This window comes from Canis lupus, chromosome X (genome assembly GCF_003254725.2).
Source record: "Canis lupus dingo isolate Sandy chromosome X, ASM325472v2, whole genome shotgun sequence".
Taxonomy (NCBI): domain Eukaryota; kingdom Metazoa; phylum Chordata; class Mammalia; order Carnivora; family Canidae; genus Canis; species Canis lupus.
In genome coordinates this window covers 100986351-101000497 of record NC_064281.1, presented here as the reverse complement: position 1 = coordinate 101000497, position 14147 = coordinate 100986351, and positions in this window count along the sequence as shown.

The following is a 14147-nucleotide window of genomic DNA, read 5'->3' as shown; positions in this document are numbered from 1 at the left end:
AAATTTCTCATTTTGCATTTCTGTCCATTTTGTCCATTAAGGCCATCACCAGAAAGTATTCTCTCTTACTCATCCATTCTCAAATATTCATAGGTCCTGTCTTTAGTTTTGCTTAGCTTTCCCTTCTTGTCTCCTTGACTCTGTATATAAATATATAAATTCTTCTTACTCTTTGGTATTTCTTGTTTTGCTTTTGCCTTTTCTTTCTCTACTCTTCATTAAACACAACCTTTTTTTTTTTTTTTTTTTTGGAATTTGTGCTTGACTCTATAAAGCCGTTGGCTGGACTCTTTCCTTGAAATATTTTGTAGGTCATTCCTGTCATATCCTGAAAGTGGCATAAAACTTCTGAGAATTTATTCCGAGGAGATAGTAATACATGTGCATGAAGATGTATGTATGTATAAAGTTTTTAGCACAATAATATTTAAATTGTGAAAAACTAAGGATAACCAAAATTTCTATCAATAAGGGAGTAAATAAATTTTGGTACAGTCTTTTTTTTTAATTTATGATAGTCACACACACACACACAGAGGTAGAGACATAGGCAGAGGGAGAAGCAGGCTCCATGTGTCGGGAGCCCGACGTGGGATTCGATTCCGGGTCTCCAGGATCACGCCCTGGGCCAAAGGCAGGCGCTAAACCGCTGCGCCACCCAGGGATCCCTTGGTACAGTCTTATAATAAAATACTAAATATGCACTTGAAGTGATAATGTAGAGTTATATTTACTGACATTGAAAGATTCTGTAATATTTATTGAGTGAAAAGGCAGGTTAAAAACTAAACTATGGTATGTATGCTATATTTGTTAAACAGTGGTGATTCTAGTTAGGCAGATTTGAGTGTAAATATTGGCTTCATCATTCACTAGCTGTCTGACTTTGGGCAAATTATCAACTTCCCCATATCTCGAACTGCACATTTGTAAAATAGGGATAATAATAGCACCTACCGCATAGGGTTATTTGTAAGGATTAAATGATGTAATTCATATTAAGTGCTCAGAACAGTGACTGGTAATTATTTCCAGTATTTGAAACAAATAAAAATGTATATGAAAGTGCTTGCTTTAAGGGTGGAAAGTGATTGAGAGATCACATATTGGCAAATATCAAAATGTATTATGGCTTTGTAATGATGCTATTGAGTATGGGGGAAATGTCTCCTAAATTCTGAAATATTTTATCTCTAAGGAATGCCACATAAAGTTGGGAGGAGGGATCCCTGGGTGGCGCAGCGGTTTAGCGCCTGCATTTGGCCCAGGGCGCGATCCTGGAGACCCGGGATCGGATCCCACGTCGGGCTCCCAGTGCATGGAGCCTGCTTCTCTCTCTGCCTGTTTCTCTGTCTCTCTCTATCTCTCTGTGTGACTATCATAAATAAATAAGAAAAAATTAAAAAAAAATAAAGTTGGGAGGACTTCCTCTCCTAGTGAGGGATGGAGGCAAGGTTATTTTTGTCCATAGGAACTTACAGATGTTTCCTCAAAACTCAGCACTACAACATCTCATCCCTTAGACAAAATTGTACCTTAAGTAGTTTCTTCTGTGCTGTCTTTCATATTCCTTCCCTTTTTATACTGTCTAATCAGAAACCAGGGATTTCAGTATCATCATGGAACAAAATGAGTAATGGTAGGGATTTCTGAGGGTTTGTGTCAGATAAGCTAGCAGGTGGGATAGAGTTTTATGTAAGGAAACCTTTGAGTGCTGCACCTCACCATACTTCCCCTGTGTGTAAGGAAGACAACTTCAACTATTTTGATATTTGAAGATGTTACCATAGCTAAAGAGGCTTGTCACAGGAGATATTCATAGAGCATTCAGCCCAACTTCTTGAGCAGGCTCCAGAACCTTAGGTGAGAGAATGGGTCTTCCTCGTTTTTTCAGTGTTCTTGATTTGGTTAAATTCTTTCCTTATTCAATTTCCTAGAACTTAACAGTTTCCAGACTTTACAGTTCCAGTTCTTTTTTAAAGATTTTATTTATTTATTTATTTGACAGAGAACACAACCAGGGGGAGTGGCAGAGGGAAAGGGAGAAGTTGCTGAGTGGGGAGCCTAATGTGGGGCTTGGTCCCAGGCCCCTGGGATAATGGCCTGAGCCAAAGGCAGATACTTATCAGACTGAGCCACTTAGGTGCCTCAAAAGTTATAGTTCCTTAAATTGAACTGTTCTGACACATTCATTTTTAGGGAACAAATTATTGTATTAAAAATAGTACTTTTGTCTAATCATCTGTAATTAGAAGTTTCCAAAGGGATAAGAAATGTACAACTAGTGCTCAAAGTGGATATGGTGGGTATATGTTGATTTCTTGAATATTTTTCTTATTGAAGGATGGTTGACACATCATTAGTTTCAGGTGTACAACATAGTGATTCAACAAGTCTATATAGTATGCTATGCTCACCACATGTATAGGTACCATATGCTATGCTCACCATAAGTATAGCTACCATCTGTTACCATATAACACTTACAATACTGTTGATTATATTCCCTATGCTCTGCCTTTCATCCCTGGGACTTATTCATTCCACACTGGAAGCCTGTACCTCCCATTCCCCTTCACCCACATTTTCCATCCCCTACTCCCCTCCTTTCTGGCAACCATCAGTTTGTTCTTGGTATTTATGAGTCTGTTTCTGCTTTTTGTTATTTGTTATGTTTTTTAGATTACACATATAACTGAAATCCTATGGTAGTTGTCTGACTTATTTCACTTAGCTTAATACCCTTTATGTCCATCCCTGTTGTTGCAAATGGCAAAAATCTCATTTTTTATGGCTGAGTATATTCCACTGTATGTACATTCCATACCTTCTTTATCTATTCATCTACTGATAGAAATTTGGGTTGCTTACATATCGTAAGTAGCCAAGAGTATTGGGTATTTCTTTGAGTAAATACCCATCAGTGGAATTATTGGATCATAAGGTATTTCTATTTTTAATGTCTTGAAGAACTTCCATACTGTTTTCAAAAGTGGCCATACATTCTCACCAACAGGGCATGAGAATTCCTTTTTCTCCACATCCTTGCCAACACTTGTTATTTCTTGACTTTTTTATTTTAGCCATTCTGATATGTGTCAGGTGATATCTTACTGTGGTAAGATGATGAATGATGTCGAGTATCTTTTCATGTGTCTGTCAGTCATTTGTATATTTTCTTTGGAAAAATGTCTGTTCAGGTCTCCTGCCCATTTTAAGTTGGATTATTTGTTTTGTGTGTAATTTCCTGAACATTCTTTAAAAATATATGTCAGGGGATCCCTGGGTGGCTCAGTAGTTTAGCACCTGCCTTTGGCCCAGGGCGTGGTCCTGGAGTCCCGGGATCAAGTCCCACATCAGGCTCCCTGCATGGAGCCTGCTTCTCCCTCTGCCTGTGTCTCTGCCTCTCTCGCTCTCTCTCTGTGTCTCTTATGAATAAATAAATAAAATCTTTAAAAAAATAAAAAATAAAATAAAAACATATGTCAAAGAAACATGAATTGGTTGAAGATACATACAGTATCAAGTGATGAAAATTCAGTGTCACATATAAGTTAAGCTTCATTCTTCAGGTATTCAATAAGCATTGTGGTATCTACAATGTAAGAGGCATAGTCCTAGACTCAGTGAGCTGAATACATAGCTGAAAAAGGTACAGTACCTGTATAATCTGTTGGGGGCTATAAGACATATGTCCATAGGTAGAATGTGTTACAGAGCCAAGGAAACTAATAGTTCTAGGAGCTCAAGAGGAGAGACTGATCTCTTCTGATTGAAAGATTTATGGAGGGGATACCATTTGGACAACATCTTGAAAGACAAGTGAGGAGTAGTATTTCCAATGGAGAAAATGGCATTAGCAAAGACATGGATTCTGGAAAGAAGTTTTTTTTTTTTTTAAAAAAGAGAATTATGATTGGTACAATTGGATAGGAGGGGGAAAATGACTAGAAAGGTTGAATCATAGAACGTCTGGCCTTGAAGTTTCATTTGAGATAATTTAATCTGTCCCTCTTATTTTATAGGTGGAGAAACATGCAACTTGTTCAAAGTAATCAAGCTGGTTTGTAGTAGTTTGGCATTATAGCTTTAGATGTTAAGTAAAAGATATTTCAATTTATTTGATAGTCGGCAGAAAACCTGGGGGTTTTTGATCAGTGGGCTGATAACAGCAGATATAATAATAATAGCTTATACTTATTGCATGTTTACTATGTACCAAGCCTGGGGCTAACTTGCATGTGATATCTCATTTACTTCACTCTGGGAGATAGATACTGTTATTAGCCATATTTGAAAGATGAACAAAATAATGTTCTTTTAGGTTAAGTGAATTCTCCAAGCTCACAGAGCTCATAAATAGCAGAGCTGAGATTTGAACCCAGTAGTCCTCCAAAGTCTAAGCCCTGAATGACTATACTAAACTACCATCAAAATGTTGCATTAGGAAGTGGCAGTAGGCCAGAGGATGAATAGGAAGAGAAGAAAGAATAGATATAGGGGGTTATTCTGTATGTTAGTAAATTGAACACCAATAAAAATAAATTAAAAAAAAGAAAAAAAAAAGAAAAAAGATAGAAAAAAAAAAAAGAATCGATATAGGAAAACCAGATAGGAGACCACTGTAGTATTTCAGGAAAGAGGTGATTAGGCCCAAATTATAGGTGGGAGTTATTGGGATGGAAGAAAGGGAGAGGCCCAAGAAGTATTTTAAAAGAAAACTTGATAGATTGGATCAACTGTTGGGAGGGAGGAAAGAAGTTATTAGGAAACTCTCTGAGTCAAGAGAGTGTGATGATTTCCAAAGGAAAAGAATGCAAGTTTAAAAACCATCAATAGAAGTATAATAGCTAGAGAAGGAAACATAACAGCTTTGCCTTAACAGCTATGGTGAAGCCAAATTTAAAGAATCCAATTCTGAGACTTGAGGAGATTGATAAACTGAAACATATTTAAAAAAGGATGATTAGGATGGTGAAAAGACTTGATGGCTACCAGTCATAAGTAAATAGGGCCTGATTAATTTGGAGAAGAGAAGGCATAGGGATGGTCATGATAACTATTTTCAGATGTCTGAAAGACTGTTATAGAGAAGTAAAAACAGATTCCATTTTTTGTAAGGTATCATGAAGCAGAAGCAGGGCCAACTGGAAGAAGGAATCAGGAGAGATATTTTGGGCACAATATAAGTAAGAAATATACAGAAGTGGGAACTGTGCTGATAGGGAAAGGCACAGTTAAAGGTGTTGGTGAATGAATGCTTTGGAAAAGTGGTTAGTCTGGCTCTGGCTATGGAATGATCTAAGAATCACCTAATGACAATTTGTTGAGAATGCTGGAAAGGAGATTCCAGTAATAGGTGGCTAGACAAGGTAAATTTCAAGGATTCTTCCAACACCGAGATTCTTTGGAATTGTGGTTGGAGAAAGTTTGAGAACTTAAAACTCTGGCATTTGTTCTCAAGCATGATGAACTAGAGCAGGGACTTGTGGACCAAGTCTCTGGAAAGACAGTATATCTATTAAGTATGGGTAGTCCTGAAATTGAAAAGAGATAACTCAGGCAGATTCTTTCCAGTGACCAAATTGTATACCCAGAAAAGAATGGTGCTACTCTAGATTTAGTCTCTGAGTTGGCCAAAGTCATTTCCAGGACATGACAAAATGAGATGAGTCTTTTGGATCTTATTTTTGGGGGTGCCTCAGTGGCTGCTCATAGAAACAAGGAACTGATTCACTCACACATCAAAAGGTAGAAAGAGGTGCAAATATCCAATGGGTACAAAACCATGTTATTTCCAACAGTATGCAAAGTTAGGACTAGGGCAGGTGGGCTGGAAATAACACTCTCCTGCCTTTTCCCTATCCATCCTCAAACTCTGCCAACTCTTCACCTTTGAATCAGGGGAGTGCTTGTGCACATATTTTGATTTGCCTCATGTCTTACCCTTAAAGTTATTGTTCCATATCTTCTTCTGATCTCAAAAATGGTCAGAATCATAAAAGATCTTTGCAGGAATAATTTGCTGTTTGGTTCGTGGATCTCTCTGGAGCAAAGAGGATAAATAGGTTTTATATTCGGGGTCAATTCTGATTGGGTAGAAATGGCTGCATAAGGCACTACTAGAAGTCATTTGAGGTCTCATCTGAGCACAGCAGGAAAGAAGGCCATGATCGATTAATGATGTCTGCTCTGTAGGTATAGGATGGGGGATTGACAGAATGCGTGAATCAAAAATGTACTATCCCTAGAGGAGAAAGTTGTAGATTTCTGCCAAAAACTATTATTATCTGCACCTTGCTAGGTCAAAGGGCTAAAACACATGACTACTAATCCCTAATCGTCATGTATTTTCTGGCTATCAGCATTAGATATAACTTGCGCCTTGATTCTGGCCAAAGTATTATTTCCTGACTGTAGTTAAAGCTGAGTCCTGGCCCTGACCACAGATTGAGCCCCATTCTGGCCAAAATTTGCACCTAAACTCCAGAAAACTATTACACAAATGATCATTATCAGATGGGTTAAGGTAAACCCATTCTCATCACTGGAGACACAGTTCAAGGCCTATGCTTTACTAGAGGTGGGTCAGTAGCTGTGCTTTTTGTCTGTGAATGGCAGCGCTTTATTGATACAGCAATATGCTTGTCAGTGTTTCTTCCCCAATAATCCAAATGCAGAGAGCACAAATGCTTTATTGCCATGGGAGACAGTCTTTTTTTTTTAATGGAAAGAAAAAAATGAAACTCAAGTAAAAGAAGTAATTTCCCGTGACTGTGAAAACATAAAGCAAATGCCTGAACATGATTTTAAATGGGTCTGTGAATGTGGCTGATGGAAGGAAGCTTTCTTTCTTGGAAAGGACATATACAGTGAGTGCTGCTGGGTACAGAGCACATTAAGGTGCCAGGAAGCCAGGAACCATGTACTGCAAGTCAGTTTCTATTAAATTAATAGACTTCATACAGCTACCAATTCTGGTCTGGATAAATGAGTTTTTAGAATAATAATTTCTTAAAAATCATGTAGTGACTTGATAAGGTAGTAATAAAACTGTCAGAGTCTCCACTTTGACTGAAGCTGGGTTCTAATAGGGGATTTAAAAAATATCTAAATATTTCAGAATGTGGGGAGAGGAGGATCCAAGGAATTAGACCTCCATTTGATCTCTGTACTGGGGCAGGAGAGGTGGGGCCTTTGGAATATATGAAAGCAGCTCTGTCCAATAGAATTTTCTGTAATAATTGAAATATTTTGTTTCTGCATTATCCAATACAGTAGCCACTGACAACCTATGGTTATTGAGCACTTGAAATGTGGATAGTGTGACTGAGGAACTTAACTTTAAATTCTATTTAATTGTAATTCATTTAAAATTAAATTGCTATAGGTGGCTAGTGGCTACCATATTGCACAGCACAGCATAGAATTTAGGTCAATTTCCAGATCCCAAAGCAATAAAAGTGTAAGGAAAAGAGAACAACTAGAAAATCCATATGTCTAAGCTCAGTTTATATCTCTATCGAGAAGAATAGGCTTTTGTTAGCTTTAGATAGACCCTTCACCTTGATTTTAGATGAGAGCATGCCAATATTTGTGGAGCATGTGTCTCTGTGATCAATCTAAGGATGTGGAAAGTTCAAACATATTATCCTTTACTAATGAGCATTAATGATTTTAATGAAAGTAATGCATCTTGTGTAAAGCAGAGAAATAAATATTTCACAAGAGAAATGTAAATAAGATTTTGATTAAAGAATCTGCTAATGTTTCTTCTGTTCTGTGGATATAATAACTAGAGGTTCGTCTTTATATGGGACATTTATAATTCAGTTAAAGCCAAAAACTTAACGTCTATTTCAATATCATACTATTGGTGACTTGGACTACAGAATGAAACAGGAAAAAATGATATACCATAAACCAAATGAATGTCTTTGGGTGTAGTTTGGCTAATGAAGCAGAACTTAGACTTGATTAGCTTCCATTTATCCTACTGTTCCTTTAATTATTAAAATTTTGAGGCATAGCTCTTGAATTTGCAACTTGTTTCCTATGTGCTGCCTTTATGCCTTTTAATTTTCCCCACTTTATCATAGTGCATTCATTCAATACTACCTTTATGCTTTTTAATTTTCTCCACTTTATCATAGTGTATTGATTCAAATAACTTGAAGAAGTCTACTGTAGCTGGTGCATTGATTATAATGGGGTATGATAAAAATAATAGCAGGGCGAGATTATGAAAGGCTTTGAAGCCATGTTGAACTATTTAGACTTTATCCTAGGAGCAGTGGGAATAACATGAGGTTTTTAGAAATGAACTGCAGCATGGGGAATGAACTGGAGAGAGGAAGGGAGGTGAAACCTTGATCAGTTACAAGGTTAGTACAATGGTTAAGGTGAGAGATGATGATGATGACCTAAGGTGATAATTGCAGTATAGGTGGAAAGAAGTAGACAGATTGAAGAAATATTTAAGAGGTATCATTACTAGAACTTGTTGAGTGATTAGATGAAGAAGAATTAAACTGTACTCCCTGTGGGTAGCCTCTGCTTTTGCCCTCTGCTTTTCCTGAGATAAGAGTCATCACTCTCATTTATCCCACAAATAAAACCACTTCCATTGATGGGCAATGTGCATTTATCTGAATATTTCAGCAAGAGGGAAAGGAAGACCTGATTACATGGCATACCACAGAGTGAAATTTAATCTGATTCCTTCATTGGAGATAATGTTCTCTCAAAGTCTCCTATCTAACTCTCCTCAGATCTTTCCTCCCTTCCTTATTCTACTCTTCCTTTCTCCTCAGTTCCTCTGCTTTTTTTTTTTTTTGCCTCCTCCTGGATTTTATTCTACCTCTATCCCCTTTCTCTTGTTTTTAATAAATTTTATTTTTATTTAATTTTATTTTTTAATTATTATTTTTTAAAGTAGGTTCCATGCCCAATGTGGGGCTTGAACTCATGACCCTGAGATTAAGAATTGCATGCTCTACCAGCTGAGCCAGCCAGGCACCCCTGTCTCCTTTCTTTTTTTTTCTTTAATTCATAAATTTATTTTTTATTGGTGTTCAATTTGCCAACATATAGAATAACACCCAGTGCTCATCCCATCAAGTGCCCCCCTCAGTGCCCGTCACCCAGTCACCCCCACCTCCCGCCCACCTCTCCTTCCACCACCCTAGTTCGTTTCCCAGAGTTAGGAGTCTTTCATGTTCTGTCTCCCTTTCTGATATTTCCCACTCATTTTTTCTCCTTTCCCCTTTATTCCCTTTCACTATTTTTTATATTCCCCAAATGAACGTGTCTCCTTTCTTATAGAGAGAAATTGAACATTTCTCTGAGCTTCTTCAGTTTACATCCTTATATAGCAACTCAGGCTTGCATTTTGTTTGAGATTTTCATCTTTAGAAAACAGGAGACATTACATATGACAATCAATATTGCTGTTTTTTTTTCTTTTGCCTTCAGTTTCAATATGACTACATATTGCCATTTATTGATCTTGTCTTCATTTAAAATTTGATATTTTGATATTTTGTTCATCATATATTTTGCATTATTTTTTATAAAAAGGTTGCATTAAAATATTATTTATCTTGATTTTGAGTCTTTGGCTGCCTCCTTACATTTTGCATCCAAGGCAGTGCCTTGCTTATCTTGGCCTTTGATAACCTTTAGGGATTTTAGAAATATATTTTAATGTACTTTATACAAGTATAGTTTTCCTGAAATACAGGCTTTCTTGAGCCACTAAATCTGACTTTTTGTATATTAATGCTTCTTTCTGCCTATCAGAAGGTGATGTTAGAGGTAAAGTTAGGAATTGACTTTACTCAAGAATACATGAAGCAAATAGTTGGTCATGCAAGTCAGGGTATGATTAAGTGGTAACTGTGGGAAACAGTGTTTGATGTTTTAGAAGGCAGGAAGATGGGCCTGGGTAAGAGAGATCTGGAACTAGAAACAAAACAAATATATCTGGGAGATCTCAACTCAGTAATGGATTCAACTCCATGTCCAGAAAGGTCTAGTACAGGCAACAAGAAGCAGTTCAGGTAGATGGTCAGCATCAGGAGATTATCAAGGGCACAATTTTCCTGGAAAGGAGAACAGTACTGCAGAATTTAGAAGTGGAAAAAATGCACAAACAGAAGATATTTGGTGAGGTGGAAACCTGGTGACAACTGGATCTGATGGCTTTAAAACTGGAAGAAGGGGAAATGAAACTTGGGGATAATTAGCACTTTTTGCCCTGCATGATCCGAGTAGGGAAGACCATCAGCTGAACCCCTGAACTAATGTTCTGTCAATTTCCTCCTTGATCAGAAACATGTTGGTTCCAAGCTTGCGGCTCATTCTGCAAATGGCTTTAGCCAAAAGGAGTGGCACAATGATAGAGGAGAGGAACCAGGCAAGACACTAGAGCTAAGAATAGGAGAATATATATATGCCTTCTCTATATTATGCATGCCTAGAAACAGGGGATTTTAAACAGAAATTCTTTGTTGTTGATGATGATAAGGTGATTTAAATATAATATTACTTAGAGAAAAGCATCCAGGCTACTGCTTTGCTTTTATCACTAGAAAAAGGGTTTTCTTCCAAAGTTTAACTCAATTAATGTTTTACCTCCTCCAATATACCAGAACCACAAATTCTGCAGGGTGTTAGTTATGCATTAAATTCACCTTCTCATATTCATGATGGCTAAATAATTTTTACTTTTATATTCCTTCTTACTGATATTTTGCCAAATTCACATATGCACAGGAAGAAAGTTGATATTTTCTCTCTGTTAGCATGAGATGCTTTATTGCTGAACTCAATGGCACAACATTAATTCAAAGGGAGAGAGGCCAATGAGACTGGAAATCAAGCCCTTCAATTCCGAATTTCCACATTTATTGCATTTGAGGATGCCAAGGCGTAATGATAAAGCATTCTAGCTGGCAGAACGCATGGTTTTAAACGTATTTACTCTGCTGTAGCTGAATGTCGTGCATATGACAAATGTTGTGAATAAGTATGTTTCAAGGCCAAAGAGCTCTATGAGAAATCCCATTTTCTAAAGATCACAAAATCATTTCAGAAATTGAACAATATTATAGCAGCTAAACAGCAAATTTGAATCTTATGTCTCTAACATGTCAAGAGTCCTTTAAAGTATCCTGTGGGTGGTTTGTACACAACAGCCATGATTCCTCTACTTTGGACCTTCCAGGAACTGAAACTTAAATTTTCACAAGAAGGAATTGACTCACTACTTGGTTACCAACAAACTATTTAAGGTTCATGGTGGACGAATTCAGGAAGTCAGGCTTTGTTGGTGCAAAAGGATCATTTTGATGGAACAATGGACCTACCATAACAGTTCAAAATTAGGGAATTCACTTCTGGCTTTTAGAACCTGAATCTTTTATGTAAACCAGTTACATTTATTACCTTAAAAGCATTTGTCCCTTTTCCAAAAAGGCTTAAAAATGCAACCAAACAGTAATAAAATGAGTGCCAAGAAATCCCTGTTGTTTAATATTTGTACATCAGCCCTGTGTTCTGAATTTTTCTGGAATGAGACCTTTTTAAAAACTGTCCTCTTAGATCCCTTAAATACTGACACTCCCAAAACATTCCAACATTTTCTCATGCAAACCATATCTCCCTTACAACTTTTTACATTCTGAGGTGCACAAAAATCTTTTGTAAGACAGCATGAGGCAAAGCTGGTATCAGCCTTGTTTATCATAATTGGGATTTTCAGTTTTAGAAAATGTAAGGAGATTATTGCTTTGGAGCTTCTTTATGTGAGGGGGCTGCAGAAAGAAGGTAACCCCAAACTTACTTTGTTCAGACCTAGCTGTGACTAAAGCAGACTCACATTTGAGTACGCTTTTGGGAAGAGGGAAAATAGGAGGGAAAAATAAAGCACTAGAGACAAGATATGGACTTTTCTGTGTGCTTAAGGAAGAAATTTGATGCACATTCCTCACATGATTTATTTCAACCTGAATCTAAATCCACTGATCTATAAAGTACTCTTTGGATTTGCAGTCCTGATTTTTAAACTTACTGATACTAAAGTCTCCCCTGGGCCTAATCAACTCTTGATTGTTAAAGTATCTCAGTGTTGTGGTATGGTTTACACAAACCTTAACTGAACTAGTCACATACACTGAAGTCTCAGCAGGGTTCGTTTTTTCACAGTTTGAGCGATTTTTATCGGATTAATTACCACCTCCTGTAGTCCAATCCCTCATTCTCTGCCAACCCACCTCAAGAAAGTGTATTTATTTCTGGAGCTATAAGAAATATAACTGTCATGATGCATTTAGCTGAATGTATTTTGGGGGGGGGGAACAAAACTAGGTTCTTGAAACAATCCTTGCTGGGATGGTCATTGAAAATTGAGATACTATGCATAAATAGGTACAGTGATTTCCAGCAAACAGCAAAGTACTTTTGTTTGGATTTCAGGTTCATTACTATGAATAACTGGCTGCATTTTTAATGAGCATTATATCTGATTTAATCAACCATCAAAACTTCCTATAGGTTTACTAGTTTTTTCCTTTTTTTAAAAGATTTTATTTATTTATGAGAGAGACACACAGAGAGGCAGAGACACAGGCAGAGGGAGAAGCAGGCTCCATGCAGGAAGCCCAATGTGGGACTCGATTCCAGGGCGTGGTCCTATGATTAGTCGACTGAGCCACCAAGGTGCCCTATTTCTACTATAATATTTTAGCCAGCCCCTATTGTGAATAGCAGAGCCAGGTGTAGGAACCATTAAAGTGTGCACCAATAATAAATAAACAAATAAATTGGGGAGAAAGTATTTCTTTTTTTAAAGATTTTATTTATTTATTCATGAGAGACACAGAGAGAGGCAGAGAGAGAAGCAGGTTCCATGCAGGGAGCCCGATGTGGGACTCGATCCCGGGTCTCCAGGATCACACCCTGGGCTGCAGGCGGCACCAAACCGCTGCGCCACTGGGGCTGCCAGGAGAAAGTATTTCTTATAGTAGAATGCCAAGTGATATGTGGTAGAGCTGTGAAATCATCATCTTGCTGCCATCATAATATAGGAGGGTTCGGGCAAGAATCATCAATAGATGCTAACGTTGGCAGGGGTATTTTGATGAAGAGTTAGGTATACGTGTAGTCCCAAAGTGTCTTGACATAGATAGCTTTTTAGTTATGAAGTGAAAAAGAGTAACTATACAGTGGAAGAACTGGACAATGGCTTTGATATTTGGTGATCAAAACCAATATCAGAGGCAGACATTTTGTCTTCCAAATGTCTTCCAGAGACATTTTGCTCTGAGTAGGACACATTGCTTTTGTAGCTTTCTGGTTGGGAATGCGTAACCTGAATCTAATAAGATGGAAACATCAGACAAACCAAAATTGAGGAACAGTCTATAAAATACTGGGCCTCTACTCTTCAAAAATGTCAATGTCATAAAAGACAAAGAAAGGCTGAGGAACTGTTTGAGATTAAGAGAAATTTAATGAGATTAAAAGGGGGATTCCCGGGTGGCTCAGTGGTTTAGCACCTGCCTTCCGCCCAGGGCGTGATCCTGGAGTCCTGGGATCAAGTCCAACGTCAGGCTCCCTGTATGGAGCCTGCTTCTCCCTCTGCCTCTCTATCTTTCACTATCTCTCTTGAATAAATAAATAAAATCTTAAAAAAAGAGAGAGAGAGAGAGAAGCTAAAGGGATATTACAACTAAATGCAATCATGATGCTGAGTTGCTTCCTATGTTGGAACAAATGCCTTAAAGGACGTTATTGGGACAATTAATGAAATAAGAATACGAGCAGTAGATAAAAGTATTGTAACAATGTTAAATTTCCTGAATTTGATAAATATACTATGGTTATCTAAGAGAATATCTTTGTCCTTAGGAGAAGTACAAACTGGAGTATTAGGTGGGTAAAGGGGATTGATGTATGTCACCTACCTTCAAATGGTTCTGAAAATAAATTATATATACATGTATATATAATTTTATATATGCATGTAAACATATATTTATATAAAATAAATATAAAGTTCTATATAGTATATAGAAATATATATAGATTATATATTAAATTATATTTAATGAATTATACATACACACATATATGTATGTATATAT